The sequence below is a fragment of the Anguilla rostrata genome, chromosome 1, assembly GCF_018555375.3.
Source record: "Anguilla rostrata isolate EN2019 chromosome 1, ASM1855537v3, whole genome shotgun sequence".
NCBI classification, from domain to species: domain Eukaryota; kingdom Metazoa; phylum Chordata; class Actinopteri; order Anguilliformes; family Anguillidae; genus Anguilla; species Anguilla rostrata.
Window position 1 is genome coordinate 23114926 of NC_057933.1, and position 20293 is coordinate 23135218.

The 20293-nt window shown below is 40.7% G+C and overlaps 1 long non-coding RNA gene across 1 annotated transcript; it reads left to right on the top strand.

Moving 5' to 3' along the window:
- The first annotated feature begins 1700 nt into the window (after positions 1-1700).
- LOC135241788 (uncharacterized) lies at positions 1701-3428 on the top strand. The gene is made up of 3 exons (XR_010326111.1): positions 1701-2009; positions 2107-2205; positions 2927-3428. It is a non-coding gene; the product is annotated as an uncharacterized LOC135241788 (long non-coding RNA).
- Positions 3429-20293: the final 16865 nt, after the last annotated feature.

Genomic DNA, 20293 nt, shown 5'->3' on the forward strand with positions numbered 1-20293 from the left:
GTCCTGTGTTTTAATGTAAGATATAAATCTTAATCTTATCATCAATTATTTAATGCAAAAAGTGGATGCAAATACAGAATCTGTATGTAAGGAAAGACTATTTCTATACCATATTGTCTACGAAGGTAACAAAAGTTACCTTCTCATAAATGGCATATAAACTCACCGGCCACTTCATGAGGTGACAGGAGTGGCACCTGGTGTGGTCTTCTGATGCTGTAGCCCATCTGCTTCAAGGTTTGACGTGGTGTGCGTTCAGAGATGCTCTTCTGCATACCTTGGTTGTAACAGTATTTGAGTTACTGTTGCCATTCTATCAGCGAACCAGTCTGACCATTCTCCTTTGACCTCTGCCATCAACAAGGCATTTTCGCCCAGAGAACTGCCGCTCATTGGATATTTTCTCTTTTTCGGACCATTCTCTGTAAACCCTAGAGATGGATATGCGTGAAAATCCCAGTAGATCAGAAGTTTCTGAAATAGTCAGACCACCCAGTCTGGCACCAACACCCATGCCACGTTCAAAGTCACTTAAATCACATTTATTTCCCATTCTGATGCTTGGTTTGAACTTCAGCAGATCGTCTTGACCATGTCTACATGCCTAAATGCATTGAGTTGCTGCCACGTGATTGGCTGATTAGATATTTGCGTTAACAAATGCAGTTTGCAGTTGAACAGGTAGACCTAATGAAGTGGCCGGTGAGTGTATATGCTCCCTACAGTATGGGAGTAATCAAAATGCCTTTTAACAGACATCACTGGATCATTTGAATCAGTAACTGAATGAGGATGACAATACAACGAAAATAGTGCATTTTCAGGTATGGATAGGTATCAGGAATTATCTATTAACTTATAAAATGACTATAGGAAATTCTGACTTTACTAATGAATTCATGATCAGACTGATCAACATGGTTTTAATGTAGGTTTATACTACCATCCTGTAGTGGATCATATGTACTGGCCAAATAACTTCAGGCAGTTAGGATCAAGTTAGAATATAAATATGCCTGAATCATGAATGTAATACCACAATGTCCACTTGGCACTTTTCTCAATGTGGAATTATGAGTTTAACGTTATAATACAATAAAGTGATACCATAGTATATTTGGGCCATATTCCAAATTTTGTGCAGTTGACCGAATAAAAATGAGAATTGTGCAGATAAAAATGAAATTAATCGGTTCTGAAAACGTTAGACCCTGCTAGCGGATTTTTAATCAATAGTTCAGGAAATGTAAAAGGTGGTCTTAATGTGCATTCATGCAAGTTGAAAGAGTTGCAATAGACACCGGAAAATGATGTACCCTGGCTAGATTAATACCTCAGCCATTCTGATGGCATCAGATAGATCGTTCTGTACTCACACCAAAGCGTGTATCACACAACCAATTGTGTTATTGTGGAGGTCCTTTACTATGCATGTTGCTATGGAGGTACCCTACCATATGTGTTGCAATATACAATTACAGTTTGTCATTTACATTTACAATTTAATCAATGTGAAGATGCTGTACCGTTGTGCCCTTGGGGAGTGTGAACACCCACACATACACACACACACACATACACACGCACGTGCACATGCACAATTACACGCACACATTACATTACATCCCACACCCACACACATCTACAACCTACACACACATACACACACACACACACACACACACAGTGAATCCCTAACACGTTCTTCTGGATACTGTCCTGGTCTATGGTCTTCATTCCAACCCAGTGCATTAATTGTATTAATATGAGCCTCTGGCTGGACTGGGGACTTCAGTCACCCATCTGAATTTGAGAGAGCAGAAGAGGAGACTCCTTGCAGGTCAAACCTGTGTCACCCGCAGGGCCAGGGTGGGAGCTCCCGGGCTCGGAGGGCGGGTCCGCTGGTTTTACCGGTATAATTCCCTCAACAATGGACCGAGTCCTGAGGAAGGAGGGAAGGCAGTTGAGAGGTGAGATTTGTGACCCAACCCTGCTCTACCCAGAATCAGGTGAGGAATCAGGGCGTAGAATGTGATTGAGTGAGTGCAGCGAATGTCAAAATGTGAATGAACGATGTGTCTGAGCAACGTTTTCTTTTGTGTGCAGGTACGCTTCGTGCAGTATGTCTTCTATTGGTCCAGTGGTGGGAAGCACCCTGTGGTTTTGGGCTGGCCAAACCCTGAACCATCAGCAGCACAAATACATGTGTGTGTGAGCGAGAGAGAGAGAGAGAGAGAGAGAGAGAGGAGGGAGGGGTCAGGGCCTCAGGGCTAACTGGAAGATTAACAGATGAAAGCTGTTGCATTAAGCTGTCTAAAGAAATGATGTCATCTGTCTGTCACTGCTTGGTGATATCATGTTTTACTGGTCACCCTGTCTTCAAACCTGGCTGTTACAGAGATGGATTTTAAAAAAAGATTACTTTAGTTTTAATGCATGGTTTTCAATTGCATTTATTAGTGCATGAAAATGTACTTACGATAACTCCGAAGCAATTTGTACAGCGAGGTTCTATTTCCAGAGACTGTACATGTGAACAGATTAATTTTACAGAATTTATTTACAATTACAAATATAAATGTAGCTGCAAGCAGTGATGTAGGGGGCCTAGCACCAAGGGCTAGCCTTAGCGCATTGAGGAGTCCTTTGTCATAGACTACAAACTTAATTGAAATTCCATCCATAACAACTTTGGTGCATATTTGATGAAAGGATACATCCATAATAATTGTTTGAAAATTGCAATTTTGGAGTGACACTGTAGCAATGCCTAGGCTGGTAGTGGCACGAAATGTGATTCACAAGACCTAAATTGGTCCCTCTTAGATTAGTACATTTGCAAAAATTTGAATAGAGCCTAGATTTAAATCTGTGATAAAATATTTTTTCCACAATTAATGCATATTCATATTTAATTTTCTTTCAGAATGTTGGACTGAGGGGGATGTGCTTCTCAGGACTGCTGCAGGGAAGCTGTCTGAGAGTTCCAGGTCTGTCATTTTGGCCCTTGGAGCTAATGCAAATGAGCATTTTGCTCAAGTCATGTCCTATTGGCCATATTGCACTACAACACTGGATGCCTGCACATGGCTCTCCACAATATGGGTTTCTATCATCCCCTGAAGTAATGTTGCAATCAAGCAAAATGTAGGGATATACTAGAGATAGAAATTTCATGCAGTTATTTTGATCAATCATTGGTGTCCATTAATTGATTAATAATTATTAACTGATATTTTATTAACTTAAAATCTGCTCTATAACCAATAAATAGGCCTACTAGATAATGAGATGTATATATTAGAGAGGTTTTATTAAGACACACTCAAACAATGATTAAAACAGGATTTGCATTGTGTATTAAGGCAGTAACAGCCAGAAACAAAATGATAGAAACTCAGATTGGTGCTTATTAATGTTTAACTTTAATAAACAATAACAATAAACAAATGAACCACTTTAGTAGTTTTTTTTTGTCTTTGTCAAAATTCATTGTTCAGGATGAGGAGGTAGATATCTGGGAGAAATTTAGTGCATGTATGTGTAACAGGATGGCCATAATTTTTCAGTGTTGCAATTTTGCAGGTGGCGCTGCAGCGCGACCTAGAGTCTCAGTAGTATGGGTGTCATGCATAACAAATTTACACCCATGCCGGTCATGCCTGCTGAATGTCGTGCGTTTTTAAGCATGGGAAAGGTGCGAAAGTTTAGGGAAAGGTAGAAGAAGAAGAAGAAGAAGAAGAATCCTAGAAAAATCAATAGGACTCCTACATACCCTTGGTGCTTGGCCCCATAAATATTAGCTTTTATATCGTAATAGCAATTCTTTCCTTCTCAGTTCTCAGATCGCACAAGCTGTTTACTCCCAAGGGCCAGAGAGGCGTGGTTTAGATGCAGTGCCTGGCCAAGGGGTGCCTGCCACTCTGCCTGTGCAAGTTGCTGCATGTCTTAACATTAGCCAAGCTGTTTACAAATTGAAATTGAAGCTAAGATTATGTCAGACTGTGAGATGATAGAAAGTTTCAGCTGAGTTACCAAACCTTATTTATTTGGGCCCAAATTTACATGTTCTCCTTTCTGTATAATCAGGTGGGAAACTGCTGGACATAGCTTGCATTAACTTATCCTAAGGAAATATTTCCAACTGAAAGTAAGGTAAATGTTATATTACATTTAGTGTAAATCTAATATAACATTTAGTAAAATATATTACAATCAGGCAGTATACAGACATGCAACCTCTAGAGACATAATGTCACTGTACGAGCTACTTTGGAGTTAACTGAAGTGCATTTTCATGCATTTTTCCACTGAAGTATATTCTTCATGCCTCTTGCCCTCAAACTCACAAATGCCCCAATATCAGTCATTCTAAAGCCAGCAGGTGGCCAAAACATCAGTACACAAAAACTGTCTGGGCCAGCCAGAAACACACTGAAAACTGAAATTACGTTTAAAAACTACAAAAAGTGAACCGCCTCTTTAAGCAGAGGCAGGTATATTCTGTTTTGAATGTGAATTGATGGGATTTTTTCAACCTTTTAATAAATTAGGGGGTTCGCTCACTGACAAAACTGGTCATTAGAAATAATGTATTATTAATGGCTTGGTAGTGAAAAAAATATTTGGATGAAAATTAATATGGGACAATTAGTACATTTTAGGAAACATAATTTTTATGACTCTGGCACCATTATTCACATTGCTTCCTCATGCATATTTATGAAGTTGGTTCGACATTTATTTGTGAACCTTGCTGGATTGAATAACTGAATTAAATTCTTCATTTGTCACACTTTAATTACTAACAACAGATTTTCTTTTTAGTTTGCTCTCGAGGTGATTTGCTCAACTCCCTTGTGCTGCTTAACTATTCTTGTAAATATTGAAATATTACAATTACTCGCTTTCAATATGTTAAGAAAATTCCCTGATCTGACAACAGCTTGTGACGTCGTTCTCCTTTGACCTGCAAGGTAACGTTTATGTCTTGTCATATTATGTTCCTACATCTTTGCATGAAACCAGACCTCAGTAACAAATATTGCTCACAGCACTTCTGGGTTTTAGATGTTTGCAGTGAGTAAATAACTATGGTTAAACATTTGTGTGTAGGCTGTTTCTCCAGATGCTGTTGGTATGGCTACTGATTGTTAAGTATCAACATACTCTTGCTTCTCGAGATAACCCAGTTTTACCGTGATTATATTCCATGCGAGGATTGAACTCAAAGTGTTGTACTGCATGATTGTGCATTCTTGTGATTTGTATGTGCTTTAAAACGACCTCAGTGCAATAAACCACACAAGGCCCGGGATGTCATTGAGGGCAGAATGAATATTCTAATAAGACTGCTATTTGCCCGTTTCCCATGTATAAAGGTTTGAATCTTCGGTGGACTTGAGTAGGCCTTTGAATGTATGCAAAGCTCATTTTAACTGTCTAATGGATTCCCATAACCATTTGCATGCCCCCTGTTTTGGTAAATTGAAAAAGAGAAACTTAGAGGCTTTAGAGTTTATTCCTGTCACAATACAATGCAATGGTCAAGCTAAAGAAGTGAGCATGATTTGAGAACAACCTTGGGGCTCAACTGAATTGACATGCTTACATGTCAAACATAGCCTTAAGGGCAGCTTGCGTGGTTCACTGAGAAAAAAAGAACCCAGGGAAGGTGTTTACTTGGCCATACTGAGTGTTCATGAACCAGCATTGCAGGGGTTCCAGAATAATGATCTCCAAATCTGTATACCGTTGGGTACACTCTGTCACTCTAAATCTCTATACCAGTAAGTACCCCCTTTCAGTCTGAATCTCTAAACCAGTCAGTACACCCTATCCCTCTGAAGTTCTGAATATCCAAACCAGTGAGTACACCCATCCCTCTGAATCTCTGAATCTCTTCAGTGACTACTCTCTCTCAGTCTGAACCTGAGTTTATGTAACACTGAGAAAATCATGTCACAATCTGCTCTGAATCTCTACGGCCCAAAGTGAGAAGTAATAACAATGTTAAAGAGCCCATTGATTAGAAAAAAAAAACTAAATCACAGAGAAACCTAAAATGAACATATTTTGTGTATAATCTGGACTCCTACATTTTCATCACTTTCATGTGAATCTTTGTGAGCTTTACATAATCAGGATTTTGGTCAGAAAATAAGTTTGAGGTGTTTAAAAAATATGAACGTGACAAACTTGAATGTATTCGCAGTCCCCTGAAGGGAAGGGATTGGCTCCAGATCAAGTGAAACTCCCAAGTTCTTCACAGTCTCTTGTAGTAACTGAATCTTTCCTAACATTAGCATTTGAAGCAGGGTTTAAAAAAAAAAAAATCATTTTAAGTGATGCATAGAATGGGTCCTGCCAAAGGTGGTCTCTAGAGAACCTAAAGTATGTTACCATTTCTGATGATTGTTGAGTTCTGGTTGATTTGTGGAAATTTTGGAAATATGTGCAGAAGTTTCAATATTTTATTCCCATTCTATTCATTATGAGGTAAAGAGGGTAAATGAAGGACAACTCTTGGATGCTAAGTGTTTGCTTCCTCTAAGAAAGACTGAAATAGTTTGAAATACGAGTTTTAAAAAGGCTCAGACTTATTTAGAAATATGTTGTTTGAAAGATGTTTATTCAAAGTATGTTTTGATACAAAGTATCTAGCCCATAAAACAAATACACAAACTGATCATCTCACACCCCTGGTTGTTTTAAACCAGTGATATCAAATTTAAGCAATGTAATACCACAGTTTTATGCGGGTTATTGTGGTTTCCTTCAGCAGCCAATTAAGACACTGACAACAAGCTGTGTGGGTTTTTTAACCAATCAATGAATTAAATGATTCACTGGTGCTAAAATGCACAGAAAACCGACAAACACTGCGGCCCTCCAGGACTGTGTTTTAAACAGTTGAATCTGACACATGGTTTAATCAACAAGTAAGAAAGGGAAAAGCAAAGACGTTTTTTAGGTTTGGGGCCGGCCTTCCCGGTTTTTCTATCTCAGGAATCGTGGGAAAAATTTTCAGCCATCGAAACCTGAAGGACAGGCCTGAATGGGATCCGTTTGACCTCCCTGGATTTGCGATGGTGGAGCCGCGCGTGTCACGCCTGCAGAGACTTAGGATGAGCGCTCTCCTGCTTTCATAATCACCCTGTTATTCTCCCTTCCTGTGTGACAGTTTCACTTTTACGCCCACATTCGGGGCAAGAGAAGGGGAAGAAAAGGACAGATTTGAGCAGCTCTGTGGTAACGCAGGGCTGGCTGCAGCCCAACTGAAACTGGGGCTTGTTCCTGCATGTCCTGGAACATGCTACCGCTACACTCCTCTCTCTCAGAGCCTGGCTCGATCAGGATTCATGGTGCGTGTGGATTAGGGTGGGTGTACGTGGATTATGGAGCGATATGTGTGATTTAGGGCGGATGTGTGTGTGTGTGTGTGTGTGTGCGTGTGCATGCACATTTATGTCATTTTCAGTGAAATCTCTGAAAGCAGACCGGGAGATAGACCTGGGGAATTAGAGGGGTGTATCTGTGCTTACTTGCATGTTTAAACTGTTCTTCAGGGAAGCAAGAAGAATTACCCCATACTCCCCCAATGGCACTACGTCCAGGACCCAGAAGTGTCATATCTCACCCGCACCACTACCTCCTGCCTCACATCCTCCCCACACCACCTCACCACATCTCATCTGCACCTCCTCACTTATACCTCACCTTCACTTTCTTCCTCACATCTAACCAGCACCCCTTCCTCCTCACACCTCACACACATCTCCTTCCTCACATCTCCCTCACATCACCCCTGCTCCTCACACCTTGCAGCACCTCCTTACCATGGTCATCTCTGCATGTGTGTGTAATACACTGCATGAGACAGGTCTCTCAGGTGCACTACTGTATGTCTACATTAAAGGAGTACTACCTTCACAGAAATTCACAGGATGACTGCAGCAGTAAACCTCTGATTTCCATTGAAAATTGGAAGACTGTAGTGGTGACAGTGTCATTGCATGCATGCAGTGAAAATGTCTATTGCTGTGCTTTAGCAATCCTGTTGATCCGGTTATGAGAAAAATCCATTTGAATTCATTCTGAATTAAGCCCACAGCTAGGCAAAGACCAGGCAAAGCAGGGTGAATTTTAAAAGCATCAGAATGAGTCTGATTGGTGCAAGTGTGAGTACATGGCACCTTAGTCATAGATGCACGAATATAGGACTTAACTTCTCCGCAACTCAAACATTTGCCTAGATGCAAAAAAGACAATGTCTGACAAAAACTCCTGATGCCTTTTTACATCTCTCTTGCGAGTTCACATTTTAGATGAATCTGAAATGATCTTCAGGTGTGCATTCCAGCTGAGGTGAAGTTACGAACATGCACTGCTGCGACGGTTGACACTTCCTCCTCGGATCTAAGACGTGTGTCGCTCACGCAAATTCCTGATAAGGGCAGGGTGGCTCCCCTTTCTGTCCCCAGGGGATGCTTATGAGCACTGATCATGCTCACAGTACAGATGTACCTACATTTGAAATGCAATGGCAATCATGGGCTCTGTGGAATATTGGGTTGTCCAGCTGCAGTCAAAGTGGACGGTATTGTGGAAGGTCATTTCAGTTGAAAAAGCCCTTTGCTCCCAGAGGAAGTTCTTTGTCATAATGATAGAGATGTTGTTCTCTGATTGCATGGGCCTTGCACACATCCACATGTCTCTGCTGCATGTATTACCTAGTCTTTTCATTTGTGTATGTCATCCAAAAACATGAACAAGGCATTCTAGCATCCTGCTCAAATAAAAACATCCCTGGTCGGATTTGTGGTAGCAGTTCTACAGGGTATCTTTATCTTTGCTTCTGTGATGCATTCAGCATCATGCTCACTGCATTCAAATCAACTGCTTCTGGTTGGTGGAATGTGCTTCCTGGGCAGAACTGAGAAGGTACCCCTTGCTGTTAACGTCAGATGATGAAAATGCAGGAAACTCAGATGATGGAAATGTAGGAAACTTGAGTCTGCGGGGAGGGTTATTCTGCTATAAACGCTGTATTGTACGGCTCGTTGTTTCACAAATCATGATCTAGTTCTGGAGACTGATCCATGTTCAGGAGGCTGATCCTTGTTCTGGCAACTGATCCTTGCTGTGGAGACTGATCTTGTTCTGGAAGCTGTTCCTTGTTCTGGCAACTGATCCTTTCTGTGAAGACTTTTCTTGTTCTGGAGGCTGATCTTTGTTCTGAAAACTGATCCTTGCTGTGGAGACTGGTCTTGTTTTGGAGGCTTATCCATGTTCTGGAGGCTGATCTTTGTTCTGGCAACTGATCCTTGCCATGGAGACTGGTCTTGTTCTGGAGGCTGATCCATGTTCTGGGGGCTAATCTTTTTTCTGGCCCCTGATCCTTGCTGTGGAGACTGATCTTGTTCTGGAGAACTGTCCTGCTATGTAACACAGAAAAGCACCACTTTGTATCAGCAGTTACGGTATTTTCCATAAACACTTTTATAGTGACACACCTCATAATCATGAAACAGAGTCTGAATATATAAGTCAAGAGGTTTCAAGTTGTGGTTTCAAGTTGAAGCCCATGTGGGGTTGGAATTAATGCTTGTCGCTTTTTTGTGGGATATCATGGATTTATTTTGATTTAGTAGTCAGAAGGTGCATTTTCCAGTCAGGGCAGCATTAGAAGGAGATTTGTGGTTAAGGGAAGTGCTGGTCAAATCTATTCTTTGGGGTGGGGTTATGTAATAAGGGTACAGTCGCGGTCTGGGATTTGGTCAGTGCAAGAGACCGTGGATAGGGTTGGTGAAGAGGGGTTTGTTGTCTGGGTGCTGGTTAGATTAAGGAATTAGGAGTTCGGGTAAGGATATATCATGATTAAACATTAGGATAGGTGAGATTAAGGTTAGTTTGAAACCTTCTGCATTCACACAAATGAATGCAATGATTATCCAAAAAAAGTCATTAGTATTCCAACTTTGGAAATGTCACTTCAGAACTCTGGTGGAAATATCCTGATGGGGAAAAGTAGATTTTACTTGGAGACATTTCATCTTTCTCACAGTAAAGATGGCTACCATGTGTGGAGTGGGTTGGTGGAATCCCTTCTGGTTGCCCTGAGGTTCTGTATAACACTCTGTTGGAGAGGAATGTCAACCTCATGCAAATTGAGCACCATCACTCAAACACCCTGTAATTGAGCTGGTCAGGTATTTTTGCATGGGTGAAGAATTTGTTTATCTACAATGCTGAAGCTGCTCTGGGTGGAAGGCCTCTCAGATTGTGAATCTTTACCTGAACTGGGTAGTAGGTCATTAGCTTAGCATTAGCTTACATTGTCTTGAATGCTACTTTTAAATGCTTTCATCCAAAGATCCAAGGGAACATTTCCACAATTTCCACATATTGTGCTTCTTTAGAAAAGCCTTGGACCTGATTTTTAATAAGTGCGTGTATGCAGTGAGAGCATATTCTATATGTGTACGTGTCTGTTTATGAGTGTATGTGTGTGTGTGTGCTGTGTGAGTGTGTATACATGTGTATCTGTATGTGTTTCTGTGTATCTGATGGTCCCCATCACTGTCATCGGACTGGAATGTGGTTCGTTCTGCTCGCCGGCATTCCGCAACATAGGAGGAACTAACCATCGATCAGTAAAGGTGGAAACACCCAACGGTTTCATGCAATGGGTTCTGTGCACTTTGCGAACCCCTCAGTGTTAATGTACTGCCAGTACATTATGGTTAGAGAAAGAGGTGGTATCAATATGGCAGCCCCTATGCATGTCTACAGGCTCAATCTAGACAGGGATAATTGCAAACCAGACATGTATCCTAAGAGACGTGTAGAGCCAGGGCTTCCCCTCACACTGCTTTATCTATCTAGCCAAAATAACAACACACTTGTTGCAGGTCTTATCTCTTGGGGATTGAAGATTAGTTAAGTTTAAAAATAGAGAAATCTTCACATGTTTGTCCATGTTTGTCTTTTTCATGGCTGTCGGTTAAAGATCTTCTGGCTTATTGCACAATAAGGGCCATGTGGTTGAATTTCAAGCTGCCCAAATAGCATAGCTAGGAAAGTTACCAGTGTGTGTGATATGATGTGTGATGATGACTCAGGGTTCTAGCCCATGTCGGCAAGTTATGGTGATGGGCGATGAAGTCCACAGCCTAGGGTCGCGGGTATTGTTTAAATGACTCAGAACTTTATGTCCCATGATTCTCAGCGCAAACTATTTTGTTTCTCTGTCTATTAGAGGTTATTGGTGGTCACTGGAGTGACTGCACCACCGTGCTCTTTCTGCATTTCCTGCCTTATTTACAGTGTAAGCTTGGCTGTTGTGTAGTGAGGGACATCATTAGATCAACCTGTATCAGCCCACGGCTAACTGTCTGTTTTTTTTTTTAAATGAGGGCGAGGCAGAGGGCATGCCGAAACAGCTCACCTGTGCCACGATGTGCCAAAACAAACACACAACGCTTTTTGTTTTGTAACATTTATTTGGAGTTTTCACTGCAAGAAACCCTCATCCGAGATTCAAGACAGAATATCAGATTTTAACCGGTTACAGGTGAGGAATCTCATCTGGAGGAACAAACACCTGCTGCAAATTTCAAAACACCTTTCTGTTGACTTTGGGTATTACGGCTTAATGTGCCAGAGCCAGGGAAATTCCTGAACTGGAATGAGAGGTTTTGCCATTGGCCTTCTTGGTTGAGCATGAGAATCAAAAGGAACATGGCTAAACCGCAATTCTGTGGCAGGCTTCGTATTCCAGGCATGGGCACAACACAAAACCTACAGTTTAGCCAATCAAGTTTTCATGTTTCTAGCTAACTTCCGTTTTAAAATAAAAATGACCTAATTTAAGAAGGTCCTGTTAATATAGAAGTCTACGAAAGACAAAATGTTGCAGTACCATGTATTTTTGGTATTTAAATTTGAACATAAATGAAAATAGTATGAGAGATTTGTTTTGCATCAAAGCCAGCCTCTGTATGTCTGTGTCTGAGGCAGTGACAGTCAGGCAACAGGAACAGTTTAAGCCAAGCAGCGTGACCAAATCTCAGGTAATGGTGACTCAGCTGAAAAAAAAAAGTTTCTATCTGCAGTCCTTCCCAGAACAGATGCATGTACAGACAAGAACAGAAAAAAAAGTTTGAGCGGGAGTGTGTGTGCGTGTGAGTATGTGTGTGGTGTGCGTGCGCGTGAGTGGGTGTGTGTACACGCGTGTGTGCATGCATGTGTGCATGTGTGCGTGTGTCTGTGTCAGTGTGTCTGTGTGTGTGTGAATAAGTAGGGAGCACTTATGCAGTGGAAGCCAACTTTAAAGACGTGCTATGCAGGATTTTTTTACCTTGAAAATATTTTTAAATAAGTCATATCTATGATGTACTAGTAATCTCTATCTTTGTGTACATTCACTGAATCTATGCTCCTCTGTCTGTGTTTGTCCTTAAAAAATGTGTTTGGGACGTTTCTGGGCATAACGCTCTTTTCTTTGTGGACAGGGGTGGGTGTGGCTACAGAGCCTGTGGGGTGGGATCATTTTCCCCCGGGGTGTGGCTAACTAGCTACTGCAATGGCGGAGGTGAAGAAGCACAAGTGCAGCAAAGCAAAACGACAAACAAACAGGGCTTGTTCAAAAACTAGAGTCGACCTTGCAAGTGCTTTTCCTCGATGGCGGCAGCTATTGAAAAACGGAGATAAACAAAACAAAAACGACATAAAAATGAATGTAGAATATAAAAACGGAGGTGAGTGGGCTGGGTTGTGGATGGAGGAGGAGATATTTTTGATTGTGAACACAGGACCACAGCAAAATCTAAAGTATGCTTTTAAACTCACCTCTCTCTTGTGTCCCAGCACTGCAAGCTGCGGTCATATTCTTCTTATGGCGAATCCCAGAATGGGACCAGCAATAAGTGGGTTGCTGCAAACAGATAGAGATTCCTTCAGGTTCCTCAGAAAGGTCTGGTTTGGTTTTAGAGGCCAATGAGTCCCCCCTCTTTCTCTCTGTCAGTCTGAGCTCTATTGAGTTCACAAAGTTATTCCCTTTCATTTCCTTTCCCACACACAGACATGTACTGCCACACATAGACACTCAGTCTCATGCATGCACACATACATACAGACAGACAGACAGACAGACACACACACACACACAGGTGAATGAAGGATGGTGTTTTCAGTCATCCATAACAGTCATACAGGCTCCCTTTTAAAGTTCCCGAATCCCACGAAAACAGTGCTGATGTCAGGGGATCTTTGACAGGGATTCATGCGGGTAGCCCTGTTCCATCCCATTGGGAGAGTTTGCACTGTAAGCAGCAGGAGGCCAGATAACATCTCCCAGCACGGTTTCAAAACACCTCTGTCGTCTCTCTCCCTGCCTCTCCCCAGCACGGCTTCCAAACACCTTAACTGCCCCGGACACTGCTCCTCACACCCCGCTGCGCCCCTCTTTGGCTCTGAGTTCTGTACCCTAATTTAGTCAATATGGTACAAAGTCTCTTTGGTTCTTATCCCACCAGTGGCTCTCCTTTAATTTTGGATGTCTTAGTGTAGAGGCCCTTTGGTACATACATCATATCAGCTAAAGGCAAAAAGTAGTAGAGTCGGACTATGACAGAAAAGGAGATTAATAATGCTGAAGTAGGAGAGTTTGAGTTGGAAACTGCTGGAGTACAATAGGATGAGCGATGGAATGACCTGGAGATATTCACAGGTGGGTTTTCTTTGGTTTTTTTTTCCGGTTTTTTTTTTTTTTTTCCAAATAGGACTTGGAGGTGAGGACAAGGATGTTGTCAGGTGTTTATTTACCAATGTGTTCAACCACAGGGGTTTGGTGACATAAAACGGTTTCCAAAGAGAACTACGCCCCCCCCCCTAATTTGTCTTCCTCTCTTTCTCTCCCTCTCTCTCTCTTTCTCTGCTTGTCTCTCTCCTTGTCTCTCTCTCTGCTTCTCTCGCTCACTCTCTCTGCTTCTCTCTCTTTCTCTCTCTCTCTCTCTTTCTCTCTCTCTGCGTGTCTCTCTCCCTCCCTCTGTCTCTGATGTTTGACCCACTCAGCAGACCCCCTCAGTACCAACTCTGTACATGTCTCAGCTGGTCCTGCGAGGGTCTGCATTTGCATCTTATTTCCATGGTGGACTGCACGATAGTTGTGGTTTTTGAAGTGATGCTAACTGCCAGGTATTCCTGGAGGAGAGAACGGTAGGTGTTGGGGGGGGGGGGGCACACAGAGAGAACAGAAGATAACGTTCTCCCACACCAAACAGATGTATCCCATAAAACAAACAGACAGTCCAAACAGATAGTGATCATGCGGTGTCGGGAAGTGTTAACTGTTTAGTGGGAGTGGGCAGATGCGGTGGCAGTTACATGCAGGAGGTGGTTGTGTGCTGTCCTGTGGGCTGACTGTGCAAGCACATAGCTGATAGTGTATACCCGTCTATTCTGTTTGTTATTCTGTGAATAAGGCGTAAGTCCTGGAAAAGCACAAGGATGTTTTTAATGACAGATCCCAGGCTGTAACTAGGGTAAAAACCGCCAATATTTAGTCACAAAAAAATGAAATGATCCAGGCTGCAATGGTCATGATGTCATTTTTACAGTGCAGAATTATTTGGGATCTTTTATAAATGGGTGGTTTGTGACACTTCGTAGTGGGGCTTAAGTAGCCAATCAGAGAAAAGCTTGGTATAAAAAAGAGATCAAGGATTCCACAATGTTCCTCTCTTCCAGAACTGTGTTCCTGCTGTGATCTTCTGCACTAGAATTATGTTGCTACTTTATGTCTCTCCCATAAGTCTGTTTTCCTGCCTCTTTCAGACCGCCTCGCTGAATAACATCCATGTACCTGAGATTAGCATACAGATTGCAATGAGAGTGGCTCATTGCCTGTCCCTTAGCTAATGAGAACCACCTACCGCATGATGTTTGGTCAGGTGAAATGCCCACTGCTTTTGATTGCATGGCCTTGGTACATCACAATTTAAAGCATTGTTGGCAATAGATATTTTGTGACTGTCTCATCACTGACTACGGTAATTCCTAAAATCTTATTGAAACACTCTCAAATGCATAATCCCTTCTCGAATTTCTTTTTTTTTTTTACTTCCAATGCAAATCTGGTCAAAACTGAACGTACTGCTTTCTGCCCGATGTATGAGCAAGCATGATAATGGCTTTTCCAAAGAGGAGCATGAATAAAGTTTTAAAATATGCACCATTTCTTGAACATAATAATGTGGCTGGTCATATTGAGGGGTCTAAACAGGTGTGGCTTTTTCGTTGATTATTTATGCTGCTTTAAGACCAGTTCTGCTAGCATGCCATATTATATATTATAATTGTTATTTGTTCATCTTTCTGGTGCCCTCTTTCATGGAAACTGATACAGGTTATCTTTGCTGTATCATCAGTTTACACAGCTGAATATTGACAGAAGCAGTTCAGGTGAAGTACCTTTAATTCAGCGTTACAACAGCAGAGAACCACTGGGGATCATATGCAGTAAAATGATCAGAGTGAAAAATCAACTCTGATCAGAGCTGGCTCCTGGATTTTGGTGGCTCTGAACAATAGTGTGTCGGGGGGGGGGGGGGAGTGAATTGTGAATGAAAGAGGGGTTTAACCATGGGGGTTGTTGGAACCAATCATGACTGGATAGTGGGGGGGGGGGGGACTTGGGTCTTAGAAATCGTGAAATGAAAATATGTGTTCCAAAAAATATGTTCCAAAAAAACAAAACAAAAAAAACTTTGAATTGTGTGGCCCAGGGATAGTTGTGGCCCTACATGACTACATGGAGTGTTTAAACTGGCAGCACGCTCTGACTTTGATACAGTGCATTATTGTCTGATGTAGTATAATTGATTCCTACTGGAACTGGGTAAACATTACCTCAGCACATTGCAGCGCTCCACAAAGAGGCTACAGCTAATTACCTCACCGCACTGCAACACTGTACACTGAAGGTATACATAATCATTTTACCAGGCAGTGGCCATATATACTCTTCAATCACTTGCAGTGGGACGCCCTGGTGTCCTTATGAAAGTCAATGATAACTCATCCTCAGTTGCTTCCCAATGCTTTCTGCAATGCTTCCTCGAATGACATTACATTTTACATTTAAGAATGTAGTAAATGCTTTTGTCCAGAGTGATTTACAAAACTGCATAAGAAAGCATATGAAACAATGGCAAGTTATCAGTGTTACAACTGATAGTAAAAGTGCATACATAAACTTAAAAGATTATGTTAAGTGCCATCGTAGGTGCAAGAAGGAGATTCAGGTCATAATGTTTAAAGCACCAAACAGATTTGGGGGTATAGTTATCGAGAGAGTTCAGTTATCCAACCCAGAATACATGCCTACGGCTATGGGGCGTCATTTATAAAATGCTGTTACAATTAAACTGTACTCTAATAGAAGCTATTATTATACAAAATCTCACTTTGGCATAGATATAATCATATCTCTATGTAAAGTTTATATTAGATGTGAATTAATTACCTGCAGGTTGTGTGGAGGTACTGCATGTTTGAGGTAGGCTTACTCCCCAAAGGATGTTGTGTTCATGCTCTAAGAATACTATTTAGCTTGACTGGTTATTGACTTAATTGTAAAGCCCGTTCACGCTCAAAATGAAATTAATTTGAGACTTGTATAGTGATACCACAGGTGCGTAAAATGGAGATCTGCCACTTTAAACCAAGGTAACTTTTTTCAGTTTCAGTCATTTTTATATATCAAGAATAAGCACAATTTATTAAGATTATGCTTGGTTAAATCCAAGAACATTTTTATCAATGAGATCCCAGATCTTGTTGAACTACAATGTGGTTTATAGTGGTGACTTTTCAATCTGTCACAGACTGAACAATGTAAATTGTTTCAGCCAACATAGCATTTCAAAAACTGGAAAACATTTGGCATGTTGAATGCACCCCAAAAATTTCCAGAACCAAAAATTATTTCACAGAAGAAAAATTTAACAATCTCAGCTTCTTTGTTTTATCTGTATGTGTAAATAAACCAGGAACATTAACCAAGACAGATTTACACTTAAGAACAGGTTTCATAAGGTTTTATCCTTTTTATTTTTTTAAATTATTTTTCCAGCTGAAGACAGTTTTGCTTTGACTGCAATAAAGGTTCTTTGAATACAGATCCAGACTTTTTAGCTGTCATCCTGTGTATAAAAGACTCTTGTGGATGCTGATGTACTTTGACTTATTCCCCATTTGTACCAGTACCACTGGACAATTAATTTAATGATACTTGACAGATTTAGTCGCATTCAAGACTGAAATCATAATTCATTCATCATGTTATTATATCTATAAATTGTCTAAATCTCTTTAGCTCAAAATGATACAATACTATTATACAATCATATTTGAAGATAACCTCCGCCAAAGTGTAATTACCCTGCTGTGCTGTACCATAAGTACAGTGTGTAAGCTTTTGTCCAAAGATTTCAGTCAGACGATGGATTTGAGAGGCAACCCACCATTTCCCACCTCCCCACCCCCGCCCCATGGCTCTGTTTGACTCAAGACTGACAGAAAACTGTCCCCCAGACTCAGCAAGGTGTAGCCCCGCCTTTGCAGCTGACATGCCCCTTTGGGCTTTGTTTTACTTGTGGGTGGGGATTCTTCAGTGGGCATGGTTGAAACCCAACACAACACAACCAATCATCTTTCTCTGTTTTTTTTTTTTTTTGTCTGGTTGAAATTCAGTTGATAAATGTACTGATTTCATTGTGAGGATGAGTTTCAGTACCCACTCCACCCCAAAGTTTCTCTCTGCAGTCTCCTGCTGGGGCTCCAGGTTTATGGGGATTCACAGTGCCCAGGTTACAAGCCATTCTGATTTAATTCTGACGGGATTCATTCCTAGGCATTACTCACTGAACAGGACCCTGTTTCACAAAGCTGGATTACTGAGTTAGCTGGATCATGGCACTGAGTAAAACTAAGAACCCTCCAACATGTGGAACATGGACCGAAGTAAAAAGAGCTGTTCCAGGTTTCACTCAGCACAGTTATCCAACTAACTCAGTAATCCTGCTGCTCGAAATACCCCCCAGAACATTTAGCTTTTGCATGTTTTTAATAGTTCTGGTAAATACCATCATAAATTCAACATCTCTTTATAAATCTTCCAGAAATTATTGAACTGCTCTCAGCTCTCACCAAGGCAAACACATATTTTCCTTAACCATAAGTTTCTTTATGCAGATCTTGTTTTTACACACACATTTTACCAATGGGAGAATCTTCTCTCAACTGTCTCAAAACAGTTACAGCTCCAGAACTACAGTGGAAAGGAGCATAAAGTGATGGTTTCAGCTCTGTGGAAACGGAGTTTAATGAGCCAGACAGGTTCCAGCTGTACAGTGGGAAAGGGGCAAAATGTGCCTGGTTCCAGCTCTAAATAAAGCAATATAATGAAACAGATGGGAAAATATACATATACAATTGATTTTTAAAATGATGAGACAGGATGTGAGCCTATGTTTGTGAAAATAATGTTTTTGTGGTTGCCACACTCTGAACAATACAATTTTGCTTATATTAAATAATGTTTTGGAAGAGAAAATTACAATTTGAAGATGGCTAGGGTAGGTCGGAGGTTAAAGGAATTGCAGTATTTGCAGTATTTAACATAACATGCTAATCTTTATTTGTTCATCTTTAGAACATGTTCCTGAGTGTCGGCCTAGTGATAGCAGGATGTTGAATAATGTAAAAGAAGTCAGCACTTAACGCAGTCAATCTGCGATCACCAAGTTGACAAACTGCTTTCCTCTGCGTGGTCTGTACACTGGGGATGGGTTTTGGTTCTGCAACTCTATTGTCCAAAGCTCAGGGAAAATCCTATATTTTGCTCTAAAAACATAGGTGTGCGCAGTCACGCCCAGTAAACAAGTAAAATGAAGATACTAACATCGACAGGAATGAAAACATTTCCGAAACATGGAGTCATTATCTGCAGTAGTGTCAAATCAACTCTTACAGAGTACATATGGCGCCTATTGGACTCACGTGTACTCACTGTACATTATGCATTTAAATTCGTGTTAACGTATGTAACGTATTCGTTAATATACCATTATGGACAACTTTTACTCGGAATTTCCCTCTCTGCCTGCTTATTAAAGATAGGATCATTGTCACTGAGCTTGTTTTTTATATTTTAAACCGTTCGCGTGTGTGAGAAAGATTTTGCCGTTAGAAATCGTTTGAAATGAAATTATTCTCAATCACCCCTTAATCCCTTTACATTAGACGTCTTTTGTGGATTGTGGTTTCGATAGAAACCGCAATCTCGACTCATCCTTATCACCACGTGAACTGTTGACCAGTACCCAGTCAGATCTTTTTTGTTTCACCTGGTCTTATTACCAGGCGATTAGTCAGTGCTAAAATGTATTATTGTAATGTATTATGTATTTGTTAGTTGATCATACCGTGCAGGTATTTTGCCTTATTTTGTCATATTTTCTCGAATGGCTACTTAAAACAATCGTGTATTGTTTTATTAATAGGCTACTGTATCATTTGAAACTTGCATGCGAAAAAATATTCCGAGCCGCAACAAAATGTGTGGTTGAAGTACGCGTTGTTTTGATCCGTTGTAAAAGTTCCTAAGTAGGCTACAAGACTACGTATAATAGTCCTACACAATAAATCGAAATCGCTTAATGAACTGTTTTGAAATAATGCACTATTTTAGGTCTTGAAATGGGCACCGGCCTTCTTTGGGGTGTAGGCCATGGAAGAGTTCAATTGTCTCGATCCACAATAATGTCATCTGTTAAGAGTCTATACAAACTCATACCAACTTCAAAACTTCAAGATGATAAATAACTTTTTTATATTTTATTTTTATTTTTTTACAAAAGTATGTAAATGTATGTACATATTTGTTTTCAGTTGTAGTAGTCTACAGCTTTTAAATGATGTTCGAAACACTAAAATTAACCTTGGTTATCTAATTTATTTAATTTTTTGCTATTTTTTTGTTCGGGGTTGCCAGGACGACAGATAGTAGCATCGTCTTGCCGGGAATCAATATGGGCGCTGTTCAAATGAGCAGGTTCTGAACTTATGACCGGTTCAGCGAGGTCCAACGCAAAAGTTTATTAAGGTATGGGTTTAACTTTGTTAAGCATAACTTATTTAAAAATACACGTATTTATTTATTCATGCTTACTTACTTGCTTACTGACTTACTGTACTTACTTAATGTATAATTAGGCTATTGTTCCTA